Source organism: Capsicum annuum, chromosome 7 (assembly GCF_002878395.1).
Source record: "Capsicum annuum cultivar UCD-10X-F1 chromosome 7, UCD10Xv1.1, whole genome shotgun sequence".
Lineage (NCBI taxonomy): Eukaryota > Viridiplantae > Streptophyta > Magnoliopsida > Solanales > Solanaceae > Capsicum > Capsicum annuum.
The window spans coordinates 201,654,128-201,674,371 of NC_061117.1; the positions used below are offsets into that span (position 1 = coordinate 201,654,128).

Genomic DNA, 20,244 nt, shown 5'->3' on the forward strand with positions numbered 1-20,244 from the left:
ATAGATTTTTTTTGGGATTAAAAAATATTTTTTAAAGTTTTTTTTTTTTTTTTTAATAAATGGGCCCAAACTAGCCGTTTGGACCCAAAAGCGGCTATATAGCAATTGGGCCAACAGCTAGTTTGGCCCAAAATCCAAAATATCTTTTTATTTTTTAAAATTTTTCCGGGCTGGGCCGATTAACCGGCGGGCCTGAACTGGGCTTGGTCCGGGCCGGGTTAGCCAGGCCCATTTTAACAAAATAACCGGCTTGGGACCCTAAAGCCCTAGGGCTTACCGGGCCGAGTCAAACCTGGCCGGGTTAGGTACTAGGGCCGGGTCGGGACGGTTCGGGCCGGGTCGACCCGACCCACTTGACACCCCTACATCAAACCAGACAATGTATAAGAAATAATACATGCATAACTAATACAAGTAATACTAATGCAAGCATTACTAATACACTATATTTTGTATTGTTCTTATACACTCTACCAAATGACCTCTAAGTTTTTTCCTTCATTCTTCCAGCAGTAGACACGTTCGATTGCTTCTGTCGATATAGTCACAGATAGACAAAAAAGGAAAGCCAATTACTCAAGGGTCTATGTTTGATTCCATACTGCAGTTGCAGTTCAATTTCATAGATCAAGCTACCTTGTTTGCCTTCATACTGAAACAACCACTGTAACATGAAGCACCATCATCCTTTAGTTATATTTACCTCCGGAAAGAAAAAGCATTATCTTCGTTGATAATAACAGATGGAAGTTCAGCAAAATATATTAGAAAGAGTATTATGGCAAAATATAGTATAATCTCAATGCCAACAGTAAAGCCTAATCAAATATGACAGAGATGTTTGATGCAAGAACAAGAAGAAAAAATATTGGTAATGATATAGATCAGACACATGAAATTATAATAAAGCATTACAAAGTGTCCATCCATATGAGCAAACTGTAGAAGTATTGCAGAATCATAAAGTTATTAGGAGTTAAAAAGGACAGCTAAACACTCGTCTTCCCCATCCAAACAATTCTTCAGCTACTAACAATAATGTCAATCATTCCAAGAAAGAGTTGATGCAACACTTCCATCAACCCGAGAATGCACAGCAACTAATTAAAATTTTCAGGAAAATAGTTAAGACATATGCATTCCTAGGAAATCTCAGAACTTACTGGATCAGTATAGTCGAAGTCATCAGCAAAATCTAGGATGTAACTTCCTGTGGGAGAACTTTCGTCACTTAAAGAACATAAAATGCTGTGAATCTTGATAAATTTAACTTTTAAATGAGAAACTTACCATACTTATCACCAGCCTTGCTTTTAGAAATCAAATCCCGAAGATATTCGATCATGTTATTTGCTCCTTATTCACATTCCTGGTCAGAAAATTATGACAAAGTGTTGCAGTTAATCATCTGCCCCATCAAGCAATCCACAAATCACTTCAGAAGACGAACTAAAACTATCTGCAAAAAGGTGTTTAACAGACAGAAAGTGTTCATATAACAAAATGTGCTTGCCTCGTAGTCATATCTCGAAAAGAAGTTCCTTCCATAAGTGGCCCAGTGCTCCTTCACAACATCAGCAACCGAAACCAATTTCTCCCCTGATTTTTTATCCTTGTTCCGATATGCTAGTATTGAAAGCCAAGCTAAAACAGCCCTGTCAGTTACCAAGTTCAGAAGTTAAGACCACAAAGAGTTGATAGCTGTTATACTGAGCTAAGGTTTACAATGTACCAAAGAGGAGAATGAGAAGAGCAACAATTCATTTGGTGATACAGATTATAAGAAGAATAGCTCAAGGCCGAGTAAACTCTCATATCGCAAGGGGACACAGCAATATCCACCGGCATTATTTAAGATGAAATGGAAGAGTAACCAACAGCAGATTCACAGAATGAGGGTTCAAAGAAGGGGTACAATCAACAATACCATCATTATATTACTAACAATATAGGAGATAGATGTTCTCATACTTATTTGCCTTTGTGCCACAGCATCAAAATGGAGCAAGGAAATGAACATATCCGAAGAACTGTACCCGATTTGATAATGTAAACATACCATATACCATCTTTCTCATGGATATGGTCAGAACCAGTCCCAAAATTTTCTTCGCCGCAGATTGACAATTTTCAGCATCCATTACATAACCGAAGAATTTCCAACCAGTTGGCACCTGAGGGGCATAACTTCAGAAGTATAGTTGAAGAGTGCAACATCATCAAAAACTAAAGAAACAGTAAACAAGTTCTAACCTCAAAAAAGGGGAGATTTAGCTTTTGGGCAACGCGATCTAGAGAACCGCTAGTGGGCATTGATCGAGCCAAACCCTACAAAATATACAGGTCAAATTTGTGATGCGCAAGGACCAAAGCCAGAGGTGCATAAAAGGCTTGAGTGCTTCAGACCTTGGGTTAGGACTGGAAATATGGATTAGCATCTTGGACATTGGCAGCAATAATTGCAACAGAATCAGATGGAGTAACAAAAAAGCTTCTTCTACTGCATAAGTGCACAGGTGAAAATCAGACTTTGGTTTCCATAAGACTTTCTTATTATTTAAGATATGAAAAACAGAAACAAGTTAACGCAGCTCTCTTAACTTACAGCTAGGAAATAGATAATTAGCGCATAATAATTTAAGTAAGCTGACATGAAGCTCAAGACAATTCATCATTATGTTTCTTTCCATCCCTCAATATCCTCCACCTTGTTTCTACTTTCTTGTCAACATGTACAGCAATCAATCAAAATTAGGCCAGATTTGGATTCATGCCTGCTTTACCTTCATGCTGACTGGGTTTGAACTATAAACTCTTTCCCCTTTCTGATTACAAATGAGCTTCAACAAGAACAAATGGACTCTTCAATTCTACTTATCGTACTGACTTCCTTAAGGAGTTATTCCAAACTAAACACGTGACATACAAATCTTAGACTAGTTAGAATTCCTATTTCGGTTTTCTAGTGTGTGAATACATCTTTCTGCTTTGCATTTTTCTGCATAGAGAATCACAAGCCCCATAAGAGAGGCTCACTATTCAAACAAATCAAGATAAGATTTCACGAAAAAACAGAATTCATAACAATATAGCAAACTGAAATAGCAAGAGGACATGCATGGTGAAGAGCTATGGGAACTGCTGTAGAAGACAATGCATCCGATTGCTAAGTAAAGACCTTTACAAGGCATTATGTACTAACATTGCAACAAAGGATGCACATCATAAATTATGTGGCCAATACATTCCACCACCAATCACTGAAAAACTCAAATTAAAAATAAGCTAATCCATCTTCAACTAAATTTGTGCACATGCTTCAATATTTATGCTTAGGTAGAATTTGCGCGACACAACCATGCAATGAGCGAAGTGTAAACAATTACTTCACCTTTTACTAAAGCTTAGGTTATACCTGTGTGATTCGTGGGCTTTGAATTTGATGCACAACCAAATCAATATATTCTGGGTGGAATTTTCTTTTCCAGCAAGCAATCTGAGACCCTCAAATCAAAGGGAATATGTTGTGAGGCCTCAGGTAAGAGCACCATTTTTCAATACTCAATAGCTGAAGCGGATCCAGGATTTGACGTTTATGAGTTCCTATAGAACCTCAAACTAATATACAGTAATAACTTGTTCACAGTCGAATATTTATAGATGTTCAGTGAACTTCTAAATACGTATACAGGACCGGAGTGACTTCACTACCTGAAGAAAGAAAGCTGCTTCGGCAGGGTCCCATGAGATCTGCCTATGTTGAAGTTGATAACCCACAAGAAAATTCTCCATGATTTTGTTATTGGAATGAAATTCAAAGGTGTCTCAAATTAAATCCTAATCCCTTTGCTTGTCTATCAGAGAATGGATCACAAGAAATTCATGATATGCAGCTACCATGATAAATAACTCCTCCGTTTTTCGAAGTACATTAAGTGAGTAATGAACTATAGCAAAGGCTTTCAATGATTTGGTAAAAGTGGAAAGACACAAATTCCTCAGTTGTTGATGCTTTTAAAAATAACTCATCTCAATTTCAAGAAAACCATAATATAATACTGTGAATAATTCATAGTTTACTAGTTTAAATTTTGAATAATCAAGATCTTAATTATGTACCTGTGCGAGTACGCTTTAGGAGCTCACCACCTCTTGCAAGCTATTCTCTGCTGCAAATTTCAAGAAAATTCTCTTCGGCAATTAGCTCACTGCTAGAACTACCATTTCTACCACCACCATTGCCACTTCCCATTATTTTATCAACAGGAATTATTGCTGCTATGTTCCATGCTTCGTTTGATGTTCTAGCCTCTAATGTAAACCGCATCACAGAGAGCTACAAAATAATACCTCATAAATTAAAAGAATATGCATATACAACTCAAATCAAATCCATCGCCTACCAGACTTGATTACTATACTAACAACACAATATCATTAATTTTCCTATATCATTCCAAATTAGAGAAAATTTTTGACGTAATTAAGCAATTCAAAAGCATACCAGTAGCTGCAGCTGCAGTTAATGTCATAACATCCCTACCGATCGAACGCTCACCACAGAACTAACCACTACGACACTGCAGCATAAAGTTGTGCATTATGTGCCCTCATCTCCTGTCTAGCATATCCTTCGTTCCAGCTGCATACCGCAACTGCAAAATTTACGGTAACAAGCTTTTCTCAGTTTGCTTGCAATTATAATATCATAAAGTACAAAATAAACAAAGGCCTAAGGAAATTGAATAAACAGAGTATTTACAAACCTGAGCAAAAACTCAAAGTATTATTTTCAGATATATTTGAGATTTTGAGTATTTAAACTTGACTTGTGAAGCACCAATCTCAAAAGAAAGGATTTGGACCAATACTTGAGTACTATTTTTAACTAATATGAGAAGTAGATACGATTAAAAAATAGTAAATATATATTAGAGAAAACGACTACTAGTAATCAGTAACAAGGATAGTACCTTAAGAACGGGTTCTCCTTGGTTCGGATTCGTTGTTTGCTTGGCAGAAGCTGTCATTTGTGCACGAGCTGCTCTTCCTGCAGCAGATTTCTCATATTGTTCTTGCCTGTAGTTATAGGGAATGTTGCGAATTCACCAACTTAACAAGTTATACCAAGAGTAAGATACTCAATGCTTGTACTTTTAGGAGATTGTGGATATACAAATATCAAGTTCTTTTTACTATCCCACACGCACGCAACAACCAATATTTTTAAGAGTCTGAGCAACATAGGCTAGTGATCAGATAGACCGCACTAAACTAAAATACTATACAGATTTAGTGGTTAATTGTATTATATGGCTAAGGAGCTCTATGTATACGTGAAGGGGCTCAAATTTTCTTCCTCTCAGCCCTTACTGGTCTGGGGAACATGAGAAAGGAGGAAGAAGTGGCTCATCCATCATCTTCTATGCTTTTGAAACTATATATATTATATAGAGAGAAAGTTAGTTTCCTCTTTGTATGCATATTTATTTAAAGTGGAAGAGGAAAAAAAAAACACTTTTTTTCTCTCTCTCCTCAAAGAACCAAACAAACTCAATATTCTCTTACTTCACCCACCATTTTTTCACTTTTCTTTTGTTCTTCTTCCTCTATTTATTACTTAATTAGTTTCTTAAAATGGTAAAGTTCCTTTCCATTAATTACTCGGTGAAAATACAAGGGAAAAAGCATACTTATTTAAAAATACATCCCCTGTAACAGAAATTGAACGAAAATGATCAACTTTTAGTTAACCTTAGCATTCTCCTCCTAAAGCATAAAACAGAAATTGTAAACAAAATTAGACCTCTAAAATTCACAAGGAGTAAAAACCAGGTATAAAGTACTATCAACTGACTCGTAAGGAAGCATTGAAAACTGTCAAGCTATACAAGCCAATGAAGGTAACTGAATTACTATTTATTTATTAATTTTTTTTTTTACATTTTGAAAGGAATTATCTGCTATAGATTTGATGCAGGGAAGCATAGAAAACACGCTTGAAGGAACAAACTCCCCCTGTGTTTACATATGGCCACTTGTCATCCTTTGTCTTTCGTCTTTCCCAGGCTCAAGAGAATTACTTAACTTAGGGAATAGAATAGGAGAATCTATATATACAACTACGGTGTATATGATCTTAGAGTGGTAGAAAATAAAATTACGATGATAGAGTGGTAGAAAATAAAATTACGATGATACTAAAGAGTGAGTCCTAAAATTCTCCTTCACTTAATATTTATTTCATTCTCAATGAATATTCACCTTACCTTGTTTAGTCCATCTCCTCATTAATTCATTGTTAAAATAATTTGAATATAAGAAGTTTTGACAATAATTCTTGTTGTATAGATTTACGACATGTAATTAGAGAAATAGAAACCTTACTTTGTTTTCTATTTAAGAGGCGTATTGATGATCACTATGTCACATTTCGAAAGCATCTTATCAAGATCTTCCTCAAACTTTGCTCCGCTTTGACTTTCCAGCTACAGATCCATCTTAAGCCGGTCATGGTTAAGTAGATTACAGTAAAATGACTTCAATCGTTGGAGTAAAAGTCTGCCAATACGTCCTGCAAGGCAGAAAATTTCGAACAAGAATTAAGATTCGCATCAGTTCATCTTCCGCAACTGAGACAGTATTGCTTCCAGTGACCTCTGCTACTGTCAATCCAGCAGCAACAGCAGCTTTCAGATCAACATGATCTGATCCAATTCCAGCAGTCGGCAGAAGTTGTAAATTTTTTGCCTTGTTGATTCTATCAGCCGTGACATAGGCAGGATGAAAAGGGGTCGAAATCAACACGTGGAGATCAGGAATGTGTTTCTCAAGCTCTGCAGAGAGAAAGCCAGGGAAAACAAAAAGAAAAGCGATTATAGATGGATGCACAAAAAAAACTTCAGCTCAGGATAAATTTCTTCGTACAGAGCATAGTAAAGGATTCAACAGTAAGAAACTAAGATAAGGAGTGGTTAGTGTATCAGACTACGGCACCATTCTCATGATAAAAGATACTATCAAGCAAGGATTCATGCTAATACGTCTCATAAGCAATAGTCATGTCACGTTTTGGGACTGTCTCATTGTTACTCTTCCTCGTATGCTCATTGTCGGAGATACACTTTGAACAACCCCAATAACATCTAAAATTCATTGATTTAAAACATTACTCCATAGTTAAAGGTTATGATAAGGCATACATATATAATAGTGTGTGTATATATATATTTGTGTATATATATATATATATATATATAGAGAGAGAGAGAGAGAGAGAGAGAGATCTGGATATAGATATAGATATAGAAGTACAAATTAACACTGCATGTGAAATAAAATTTAAAAATCAGTCTGGACGAGGCAAAGTATGCCTAGAATGAGGGGAAAAACCTTACAATGAGAACAATTCAGTGCCAAATACATGTATACAGAACTACAATGGCAATAAAGGTATCCAACCAAATTAAACGGATTGAGTATCATTGCAAAGACATCACCATACCTATGATAGCACCTATTTTGCATGAACCGTGATGGTAATTCCATGGCATCCCATTCTATGCCTCTTATACCAGCAACCAAAACCTCATCCTGCTTAGTTACCATATGCTGAAGGGCGAGTCCAAATTCATGGTAGACATTTTCAACCTACAAAAGCAGAACATAATCAATGCCAAAAACACGCCTGATGGTAACTGTACTTCTGTAAAAGTAAAATGTTTGGTACTATACTACCATAAATTTTCATGAACTATAGATACAACCCTGCAGATGATTTGAAGCATCATGTATCTCAGAAACAAGCTAATCAAGGAATCAAGAGTGCATAAAATTTTACCATCAGTTGAGAACTTGAGCAAGAGGATTCGAAACAAGAAGCACAGTAACCTGGGGTTTTTATTTAAAAGAAGAAAGAGAAAACCCAGCCATGGGATGTTTCCCCACGGATAATAAAGAAAGAGAGGAATAGAAGATACTCCATGTATACAGGATTACCCAACATTGATATAGTCATTTACATTATCTTAAAAAGATTTCATAAACATAAAATTAGTTAAAATATCTGCTAAAACATTTCACATGTCCCTCACACCACCACTCGTACCCACCCAAAAGGAAAGTACCAAAACACCCACTGTGTTGCAAAGCCTAACAAGTAGGAGATTAACCAAAGCTGATGCCATACCATGCAGAACAATAACTTATTGAGTTATTAGCCCAATCATTTCAGAAAAAAACAAACAATGAATTGAAGGCATTTGGAGTCAAAACACATGCTTACCTCATGGAATGTCATTAGGCTGGGCTTATCCCCAACTGGTGGCATTTGATTACAAACAATGTGCACAACAGTCAATCTAGCATTGGCATCATCTCGTGATAATATACGGCTTCGGCCAACAACTCCACCCATCCATGCACCTCCAGATTTCTCAAATGGATGAGAGTATGGATCAAAATAAAAGTAGGCAATAGGAATTAGAGAGGAATCATTCACGAGGTAAAATCGTACATCATGGTTCCAAACCTAGAAATCACACACATTAGTGAACAATACTATTTGGCGCTGCATACAGGAGCAGGAACAAAGGTAAAAGAAGAGGCAAGTGAACTAAGTCTTACCGGAGCTAATCCATCAGCAGGCTCAAGATTGATACCAAACAGCATGTTTACAAGGTTAAAAAGACCATCCATAACTCTAGACAACGAAAAGTAGGGTTGTAGTTCTTCCTGAAAATAAGTGGCATGTGAACTCAGAGCTGTACACAAGCGTCCAAAGGAGGTTCTACAATATCTAACATTTACTGAATGCTGGAGGCAGTGGTCTATTAACAAAGAAGCGGTATATTTTAAAACTTTCCTTACCAACTGGTGAAACGAAAAAGAGAATGGGACTTGTGTTGATATTACTAAAGCATGTACTAAATACAATTGTTGCTAAGATGAACAATGCTACACATATGCAATGAAACACAACATATTGAAGCTAAATTATATATTCTACTTAGCAAGATATTAATGGTCTAAAACTATCAGGAAGGGTACATTCCTTGCCATTTTTTCACTTCAATTTGTTATAAAATTTGGTTTAAGAAAGGATAATCAGGAAGCATAAGGCTTCTATCATACTTGTCGACTATCAATAAATAGACATCACAAGAAAGGCATAAGAAAACATGTATAAAATAAATAAAAAATCACATCTCCACATCCACATGCACATCGTTTATTGTTTTCCATCAACACTATCAGGTATCTCATATTGGTTGACGAAAAGAGTTGTCTGCTTTTATATCCTGGGAAAGTTCTCGCCTCTTAAGCTAGCTTTTGGTTTAAGTTAGACCCAAGATCCATTTATTCGTGAACACAAAAAAGGAGGAAGAAATAGAGAGAGACGGCCCACCTCATTTATGAATGATACCATATATGTTCTCACAGGGTCATTTACAGAAAGGCTTAGGAGATATCCTTCTTTACCAACTAAATATTGTCACAGGGGAGCAACCTTGGATGGATACTGTTCAACACATCCCCAATAAACATTCTGATACTCTTCTAAAACTATAAGTATTGAATTTATTACACAAATCTGAGCATACCATCTTAAACAATTCTATAAATTTTCATTGGCATACAAACTACCATCAAAACATTGACGATGTTTTTAAGCCCTAATGGAGGAAAAGCTTTGCGTCTATGGCTAAGTAGATGCGGATGCCAATTCATTTACAAATAGGCCATTAACGTTCTGATGATACAAGTTTTGTGTCTATGGCTAAGATTTGACAATGGAGTATTCTAGAGTTGTGAAAGATAAGATTTTTATAACTGTGAAATTGTAAAACTACCCTTGGTCGTTCCTTCACTCACCTCTCTGGACTCGGATGCCAAATTTGACATCAAGGCCGAATAACGTGGTGACAAAATTATCACATCACATGGATGTAGTACACAAGTGTTAGCTTCTCACCATATATCTCCCAAGTTAAGAGCAGTGACAATGCATTGCTCATCTAGAACTTGGCCTAAATATCTGTTGAGGCGAAATTATGAGTTACACTTGATTTAGGAAAGGATTGTAGGCTACCCGATTGTACCTTTCACAATCTACCAAATGGTATTAATCCCTATCATTTCCTCATTTGAGCCTAAAACCTTTTCTTTGGACAATCGTATTTGAGCCTGTACTTTTTTGAGTGCTTACATGAACTATCCCTCTCTTGATCCTGTCTCCTTGAGCGCACTAAATACGTGCAAATTACGAATGAAGATTCAAGATCAAAGACGCAAAATGCAAAGAATATATTATCCCAGATGAACAAAAATGAAAAAATTACTTTAAAAGGAGCAAAACCTCCCATAAAAAAAAGGAAAAAAAAAATATAGTTTCTTGGAAAAAAAAGGGGAAACAAAATTAAAAAGAAATCGAAGTAAATACAAAACAAGGGGCAACGAAGAAAAACTAAAAGATCACGCGTCAAGAAGCAAAAAACGTCGAAAGCACAAATTCAATGTACCGCTCATTTAGGAATTAGTCATTTTCATCCCAACTATTATCCTACCCACCCTCTAGCCTACATTACAAGCCAATAACAAGTCCTACAAGATCCTATTCCAAGTGCTCTCACATTAGTGGATACTTACATCAAGGTCAAGCCTATGATATCACAATTACATGCATTGAATTTCTTTTGAGTGTGAGCGTATTTCTTTAGACGTCTTCGAATTCAAAAAAGAAAATTACTCAAATGTGCGTGAAACGGGACTTTCTTTCTGGAGAGGACACTTGAAACATGAGGATAGGTATAGTTCAAAATCTTTGTTTGAAGCAAGAGGAGCTACTCTTGTCGACACTTAGGTATGTCTAAGGTACCACTTGAAACTCTAGGTATTAACTTGAAGTCGATCTCGATTAACTGGAAAGGAGATGGGGGAATTCTTATACACACTACTAATTATTGGTACCAATTAAAGTCAAGACCCAACCGTACCTTTTTTATATTTCAGCACTTACATCAAATTTCTTCTTTCTTTTTCCAAGGCACCCACTACATGCATTTTTACTTTTTATTTAAGGTTCTAATTTTCAAATACAAACGTTTTGACTTTTCCTTTCAGACACATACCTTCAAATACCTGCATTTTATATTTTCTATAGCCCCACCAGTTAAATGTCTATTACATTTGTTCGGTTAATCGAAGGCTTTTTATATTTCAATAGCCCTACCAGTCGAGAGGGTTATTAGATTTCAATCACCTCACTAGTTGAAGGTCCCAGTCTTTGTAGACAATCAAAGACTTCATTCATTCATCAAGTCTTCATAGACCATTGGAGAGATCATATAGTCTTCGTAGACAATCGAATACATCATTCATTACATAGTTTCTATAGAAAATCGGAGATGTCATTTTATCATCAAGTCTCCATAGACAATCGAAGATAGCATGCATTAATTCCCGAAGACAACCAAAGGACTTTACCACAACCAACATCAGTCTTCATAAATAATCAAAGATATCATACAATTAACATAGTCTTCGCTGACAATCAAAGACGTCATTCATCACAGTCTTTGTAGACAGTAAAAAATGACAATCAACATCAGTCTCCATAGATAATTGGAGATATCATACATAGTCTTCATAGATAATCGGAGACGATAATTGACATTAATCTCCATAGACAATTAGAGATGTCATCCATCAGTCTTCGTAGACAATCGAACATGACAATTAACATCAGTCTTTATAAATAATTAGAGATATCATACATAGTCTTCGTAGACAATCAGCGAAGAAAATTAACATCAATCTCCATAGATAATTGGAGATGTCATCCACCAGTCTTGATAAACTATTGAAGACGACAATCAACATCAGTCTTCGTAGACAATCGGAAACGACAATCAACATCAATCTTCGTAGGCAATCGAAGATGACAATTTACACCAATCTCCATAGATAATTGGAGATATCATACATCATTCTTCGTTGATAATCGGAGAAGACAAATTAATATCAGTCTCTATAGATAATTGGAGATGTCATGCATCGGTCTCCATAGACAACTGAAGATATCATGAACAATCGTCGTAGACAATCGAAGACGACAATAAACATTAGTCTTCATTGACAATTGGAGATATCATGCATAGTCTTTGTAGACAATCAGAGACGACAATCAACATCAGTCTTCGTAGACAATCGAAGACATTATTCAGTTTTCGTAGATAATCGAAGACATCATTCATCAATATCAGTCTTTATAGACAATAGAAGATACCATTCATCAACATAGTCTTCATAGACAATCGAAGACAACATTCATCACATAGTCTCCATAGACAATCGGAGGCACATTTGTCATCAGTCTTTATAAATAATTAGAGATATCATGCATAGTCTTCATAAACAATCGGAGATGAGACAATCAAAGACAAAAATCAATATCAGTCTCCATAGACAATTGGAGATATCATCCATTAAATCTCCTTAAACAATCGGAGACGTCCTTTATTCTCAAGTCCCCGTAGTCAATCAGAGACATCTTTTATTCTTAAGTCCCCATAAACAGTTGGAGACGCCATTCATCTTCAAGTCCCCGTAGACAATCGGAGACGTCATATATCTTTTCAGTCGGAAATACAATCCAATAACAAGATTTTTTTGTTTTTTTTTTCCAGAAGACATTGTTAGTTATGAAAGGAAAATTTTGAGAACAACCTCAAAATTTATCCTACTTTCTTTTTCAAACTACATTGACCTGATTCTCATAACACTCGAGATATGTAGGGAGCTCTATGCAGAGTGCAATCGTCACAATTCCGTAATCATTCTTTCTCCCCAGCAAGTACACAATCTTGCATCCCCAGTATGTCATATCTCGATACTGGGAAAATTTTGAAAGTTGCATCGAAAACAAATGAACATTTTTGTTCTCAAATAGTTCTTCTCACAATAATCATTTCACACGGTCTTTTACCATTAACAACAAGACAATTTGCCTAATTTTTTGAACTACACCTGACTTGATCCTCATGCAACTCGAGGTATGTAGGCAACTCTAAACTAAGTTCGGTCAAATTTTTTATCAAAAATATTTTTTGCTGAGAAAAATTGGCTACATATCTATGTTTTCGTATGAAGATTTCTATATCATCTTCAAACAAAAAGAGGCAAACTGTTGACACCCAATTTTGGCTCTCCATACTTAAATTAATGCTTTCAAACTTTCTGATTGTTAAAGGACACAAAATATAATTTTTTATCCTTTTTTTTTTTTTTTATAATTTTAACAAATTATTGATAATCATCATTACTTTACAATTTTTTGTCATATTTTAACTTTGCATAATTTATTGATAATTATCCTTAATTTCATAAATTTTAGAATTTTTATCAGTTTATTATCATTTTAATATTTTTGCAGAGTCATCTGCATACATAAATAACATAACACTACAATTCTCTTTTTACATATTATAACTATAATTGTTTATAGCATAATATGTTTTTAAAGATAATTATATTATATTTGTAGTTTATATTTTTTTTTAATTATACATCAACATTCATATTTTGTACATTATTTAATACAATCTAGAATAATAATATCAGCTTATTTATTTTAATACCTAGAACAACAAATCAATCAAGTCAAGATCTCGTTACTTTTTAAAAATGTGAAACTTGAGGTGATGGATTGATATTTTTATCTTTTGAATAACTTATGACCAAAAAAAAGTGCTCAGGAGACAGGAGGGGGTTAACTTATTTTTCTGGTAATAACGGGTGCCACTTTTATTTATAAATTAATAAGAGGAGAGGTTATTTGCTTTAAAAAACATTTTTCATAAAAGATGATTTTTAATCTTTTCTCTCTCTCTCATCTCACGATCTTCTTCTTTCTCAAACCCTCACTGCCACTTGCCACCATCGGAGCTCCGGCGACCACCATGAAACCCAACCATGGCCTTTCTCTCCACCTTTTTTCCTGTTGCCCAACAACCCAAAACCACCGCCGGCCAGCCACAAACACCGCTAAAGCAACCATAAACTTGTAACACCCAGCATTTTGGGCTAGAACGAAAATCGTCATTTCTACGAGTAGATGTTCCAAAAGTCATAAGTCCTATGCAAATTTGGTATGTTAATCAATTATGTAGTGTGAGAACCTATTTGAGCATGAATTGAGATCATAGAGATCCTCTAACTCAAGGTCAAGTTGAAAGCTTTCCTATTGTTAGAGTTTTAGTGAGTGTCGAAACTTGAGTCGACTTCAATCTGCCATAACTCTTTGTATATTACAAACTGGGTGGCCTACTATATATCAAATGAAATCTCTTCAAATTATCTTTCCAACGATATTAATTTCACCTAAATTCGATACCAGAGAAAAAATTTATGCCCATTTTACTCCAGCATGTCAACCTGGAAAATTGAGTGACGACATTTCTGATAACCTATCACGTCTGTGACGGCTTATCACAAAATGTCATTATCCTTAGGCAGAATCCAGCCCCCAGTGATGACATTTCTGATAAGTTATCACAAGTATGATAACTTATCACGAATGTCGTCAGCCTTAGGCAAAAATCCATCAATTCTAGCCCCCCAGTGACGACATTTGTGATGACTTATCACAAGTCTGATGGCCTATCACAAATGTCCAGCCTTAGATTTTCAGCAACTGGGAAGCGGTTTAGTAAGGGTATTTTAGACTTTTTCCTTCACTTCCCACGACTTATAACCCTCAAGGAGCGTATTATCTTCCATTCTCTTTAGTTAAACATCTCAAAATTCTCTGTACACCTTCAACCATAAGGTTAGGGTTTCAACATAAAAACCCAATTATCTCGAGATTCAACCGTGAGAATTTGATAATTCTTGCATATTTGAATTTCCCGTTAAGAGGGCTATAAGGGACACCCAATAGTTCGTGAATAACCTTACAAATTTTTTAAAGTCATCCAAATACTCTAAGTTTAAGGTATGTGGGTTTTGAACAAGAACACCCTTTCGTTCTTGTGCCCAAAAGTTTTAGTTTTTCTTAAAGAATTTTGTATTTCCAAGATGAATTCATATTATTTTGCTATATTTCAAGTTTATGAGATTATGATATTGTTCAAGTCTTGAATTGCATGATTATCTTATTTAATTATGATATAAATTGAGAGTTCATGATATAAATTGCACATTCCTATATTGATTCCATATTTTCAAGTATTCCCAAGACTTGTTGTTATGAGTTGAACCTTATTGTTGAATTATGAGTTTTGAGAATGAGTTGTTGATGACTTTTAAAGAATTGCAAGAAGTATGTTCATATTTCCATTAGTATGAGATCTTTAAAGGTTTAATGATAAGTCTACCAAGATTTCAAGAAAGAAGTGAGTTTTGACCCTAAGTTAAGAAAGAAATCCACATTCTTGATTTTGAGATAAAGGGGATATGTTTTGGGTCCCATTGCATATTATTGAAATGTTTTAAGGTGTATTTTCTAAAGTTCTGTGCTAAGTAAGGGAGTAGTATTTAGCACTAAGTTGGAATTGATTCCGAGGTCTCATGCCCCAGAACTATGTGCCCCCGTAAGTTTCTGATATACCCCAAGTGGGTTAAGATAGTGATCACTAAAGTTAAGGTTCTATCCGATGGCAAGGATAGAAAATCTCTCCCCAACGTGGGTAAGACGTTGGACTCCATGTAGCTCACAGGTTTTATGTCGGTTAGAAGAAACTCCCAAAGTAGTCCCCCACTCTATCTAAGAAACAAGTATATGTATTTTGAAAGCTATGAGTCCATGATTTCTAAGGATCTCAAGTGTCAAAATCTTTAAATTTCTAAAGAAGTTCCTAGTTTTCATGAGATTAAAGTGTATGATCTGAAAGATGTTGTTTTAAGGCTTTATCTATCTTACAAGTTTGAGAATAAAGAAAGAATGCAGATTTAGAATGAAGTACAATGACTCACGTGATTTACATTACCTGTTTTCTTATTAATGATTTTGATGGTTTTAATTCAAGCTATGCGAGTCATCTATACTAGCATGCATATTTTCTATAAGGATTTATGATATTGATTATTTAATTGCATACACCCCCTTATACTCAGTACATTCCCAAAGTGCTGATCCACATATACGTCTATGTGCTACATTGTCTCATAATGTAAGTACAAGACTTAGTATGCACATTCAGGTTCAGTCAGCTCGCAGCTTCCAGTCAGCAGGTGATGAATCCTTTTGATTCAAGGGTTTGAGCAAGATAGACAGTTTGAGCAGTTCTTTATTTTCCTACTTCAGTCGTATTGAGTTGGGATAGTTGGGAGTCATGGCCCGGCTATCTAAAGTCAGTACTAGTAGAGGCTTTATAGACAATCATTAGAGTAAAGGTATTCAGTTTCAATTTTATTTTGGTAAAAACAGAGTTGTAATCTTGTAAAGTTCAGATTTGTATTGATCAAGTTCAGAAAAGTTTGATGTTCTCGCTGATTTTATACAGATTTAAGCATTTTATTAAGTTGCTTATGAGTTATGCCAGTAGAAAGGTTAGCTTGGGGTCACTTGTGACCCTAAGCACCGTGTGACGTCTCGAAACTCAATTTTGGGGCATTACAAAACTACAACCCAACAACCCACAAACTGACGTCGGAACACCAACACCTCCCCCCTCCCTTGTTTGTCACAAATCTGGTCGGAGAGTTCATTCTTCGATGAAGCTTCCTTTTTTGTGAAACTCCATCCTTGTTGTTACATACGGCACTATATTTACTGTATTTTATTCATATATTTATTTATTGTTGCTTATTCTTGCTGTTGTTGTTATTTTTGCTCCTTTTTTTATTATTTTTTTGCCACTGGTTGACTATTGTTTTGCATCAGGCATTGGTTTTGGATACTTTTGTCATTTACACATCATAACTTGGCTGATAAAGAACAAGATACTACACGATATGACCGATGAAGAAATTCTCCGTTGATTTTTGATCCTTTATAAATAAAAAGATGGATATTACGTATATAAATACGTAATAAAATAAATAAATCGGGCGATGATGAAATCTTTATAATATTTCAAAACTTTATCTGAGCCCACTTTTAATGAAATTCTATTTTTATATATACATATACACATACGTAGTTCTTAATTTATTTTGACAATTATTTGTTTGTCACTAACATTTTTACGATTAGTATTTTGTACAGGTTCTCGGAAATACATGTTGGAAATGACATTCAAGAAAAGAGTAGATTTTATATTTGTATCTTTTATATTTTTGCAATTGTACAAAAATATTAATCATAGTAAAATCTTTATTTTTGGGGCGTTGGGCGGGGTAGTCTTTATTTATGCAATCCATGTCATGCGTTTAGGCAAATTTAGTCCATTAATATTTATATAAAATTGATTTAGATTATTTAATCAAATAATTCACACTTTTTACATTAAAAAAATATTACATAGTCTTTTCTGTTATAACAATTTTTCTTTATTCTATCTCGTCTTTTCTTTAAAATCCCTCAGTCGTTATTGAAAAGAAAAAAAGTAAAGAGGACTGGAGTTGGACACTTCGCTAGAAACTACGACTAGCTAGTATGGCCTGAATGAAGATCCACAAAGTGCAGGATCAGAACTCTAAGGAAGCAGCTTGACGAGCATAGAGGATTGGTAAGATTTTCAGTTTCGAATGAAACTTAAACCAACAACTCCTGAAGTAAAAATAAGGAAAGCCAAGGCGTCAATTTCTAAAGTCTAACTTGTATCCCATGCCTTCTGTTTGTGGTTCTGATCTAGTCAATGGCAGTAGAAACAAAAAGGTTTGAAGTTGGGCAGATATCCCATGCCTTATCGTTTCCACCACCGTTGACCAGACCAGAACCACAAGCAGAAGGCCTGGGATGCAAGTTTAACTTTAGAAATAGCCAGCTTGGATTGATCCCTTATTTTTACTTTAGGAGTTGTTGGTTCAAGTTTTGTTATTGACTGACAATCTTACCACCCTCGGTGCTCGCAAAGCTACAACCTTAGAGTTCTGATCCTGCACTTTGTGGGTCATCACTCAGGCCACACTAGCTAGTCGCAGTTCCCTAGCAAAGTGCACTGCTCTAGACCACTTCACTATTTTTTTTCAAAATGGACTGATGAATTTTCATTTTTGGATACACTTTCACATTTGCAGCTCATTCGATTTTTTCATTTTTCATGTCAATTTCATCAGCTAGATTCACTAAACATTCCTTCCTGCCCTGTGTTTCTTCTTCAATAAGGTCTGAGTTGATATATGGTCTTCTCCACCTCCCCTTTCCCACACAGGTATTATCCCAAGCACCTTCTGTTGTATAATAATCTTCTCAAGCAACCCATCTATATAAATTTAGACTAGGGTAATAACTATATTCATTTCCATTCTTAGTTGCAGCAGTACGAGGCTCTGGAGGCCTTTAAAAAATCCATTGAACCCTTAAAGTCAGTCCAATCACAATTGAATATTTACACTGCCACCAAAAACTTGAACTTTTTTCCAAACTTGACACATAAACATTAGAAAAATCTTTATTAAATCGTAACAGGGTAGCGACACCACCTACTTGGTCCCGTAACGTTATCAGTTCAAACCTAACAATCTTAACTATAAAATGCAATATCTTTTTTGAAATGATTAATGACTAATAGTTAAAGAACCAATACTCATAAAATCAGTATACTGTATGTGTGTTTTCACGATAGGTTGATTAGTAAAACATACCTCCCACATATGAAGTGGTTCTATCTGCAAGCAGCTTATTCCTCCAAACCCATCATTACTCTAGCCTTTAATGTTGGCCAGGCAAAAGTTGATCCACTTTCATTTTCTTTTATCTACAAACAAGAGAAAAATATTTGATGTCAAACAAGGGAAGAACATAAAGAACATTACAAAAGGGTAACACAAAATTGAATGAATATAACACATTACAACTAAAGTTGCAATAGATGGGTCCCCATCGTTCAATAGATGAATCATCTATTGTAACAAGAGACACATCTGTGGCAACATATAGCTGACATGTTATAGAAGATGGGTCATCAGTTGGAATAAATTAAACCAGCCTTACTACTAGTTTGATTTCTTCCAACAGTTGCTTCGTCTGTTCCAACAGCTGATTCATCAGTTGCAACAGTTGGGGAATCTATTGCACCATCACCAATACCACCACCAACATTAAAAACAACATCAATAATAAAGAAACAACATCATATGTTTTAGTACCATCAACAACACAAACACCATATGTTCCAACAACACCAACACCCCAACAACAGCACCACCAACAAAGAAACAAACAAAAGTCATAAAGAAAATGATACTGATAAAAAGGCTTTTTAAGTTCTTCCAACAGATGACTTTTTTTTGCATATTTTAATAAAAAATAGTTCATTCATTGAATACTTAAAAAGTCACCTTTATTTCAATTTTCTCAATAAATAGGATACTGGTAATGGGTAAATAAATAAAAATAATAGTTGTAAATATCTAATTTAAATAACTTATAAAGAAGAAGACGAGAAGGAAAGAGCAATAGTAAATCATACTTGCAATGTCAAAAAAGCAAAGGGATCAGAACCCCTATTTCAGTTAAGAAAAGATATAGATCGTTTGAGATCCAAAAAGATCCTCATGATAAAGAGTAGAGAAAAGAGAGAAAAATAGAGACGATTGTGATTACCCTAAAGAGGAGAGAAAGAGAATTCTGAAAAAAAGAAGAGAGTTGAGTTAATTTATGACTGAAAGAGAGAGAATTATAGAGATGAGTTTTAAATAGTCATTAATAACTTTGAGGGGCACGGGGATACGGTGACATTGAAAAGACAAGATAAGACTACTCAAGGAGGAGATTTTTGAGCTATCCAAGTAATATTTTTAACCGCCTTAGTATTTTATCTTTTTTTATCTTGGACAGGAAATTGCTTTAAAATAAAAAAAACCTTAAAACATATAAGTCATCTATTACAACAAATGTCAATTTCTATTTGAAAATTTCCGACAACTCAGTCATCTTTCACAACAGATGGTAACATCTATTTGATAATTTACAATAGATAGGTAATTTATTGTAATAGATTCATTTATCTATTTGATAAATTCCAACAGATAAGTCATCTATTGCAACAGGTTGAATCTTTGTTTTGATACAATTTCAATTGAGTTTATATGTTCAACTTCAACTTCAATTGATTTAGCTATAACTAGGGATGATTTGCT

The 20,244-nt window shown here is 35.0% G+C and overlaps 2 long non-coding RNA genes across 2 annotated transcripts; both read right to left on the reverse strand.

Moving 5' to 3' along the window:
• Nucleotides 1-367: 367 nt before the first annotated feature.
• LOC124900087 lies at nt 368-1,370 on the reverse strand. Its single transcript, XR_007057734.1, has 3 exons — nt 1,291-1,370; nt 1,164-1,210; nt 368-664 (listed from the first exon to the last, which is right to left on the reverse strand). It is a non-coding gene; the product is annotated as an uncharacterized LOC124900087 (long non-coding RNA).
• Nucleotides 1,371-4,125: 2,755 nt separating this feature from the next.
• LOC107877304 lies at nt 4,126-7,947 on the reverse strand. The gene is made up of 6 exons (XR_001676306.2): nt 7,841-7,947; nt 7,505-7,650; nt 6,388-6,836; nt 4,974-5,079; nt 4,505-4,655; nt 4,126-4,336 (listed from the first exon to the last, which is right to left on the reverse strand). It is a non-coding gene; the product is annotated as an uncharacterized LOC107877304 (long non-coding RNA).
• Nucleotides 7,948-20,244: the final 12,297 nt, after the last annotated feature.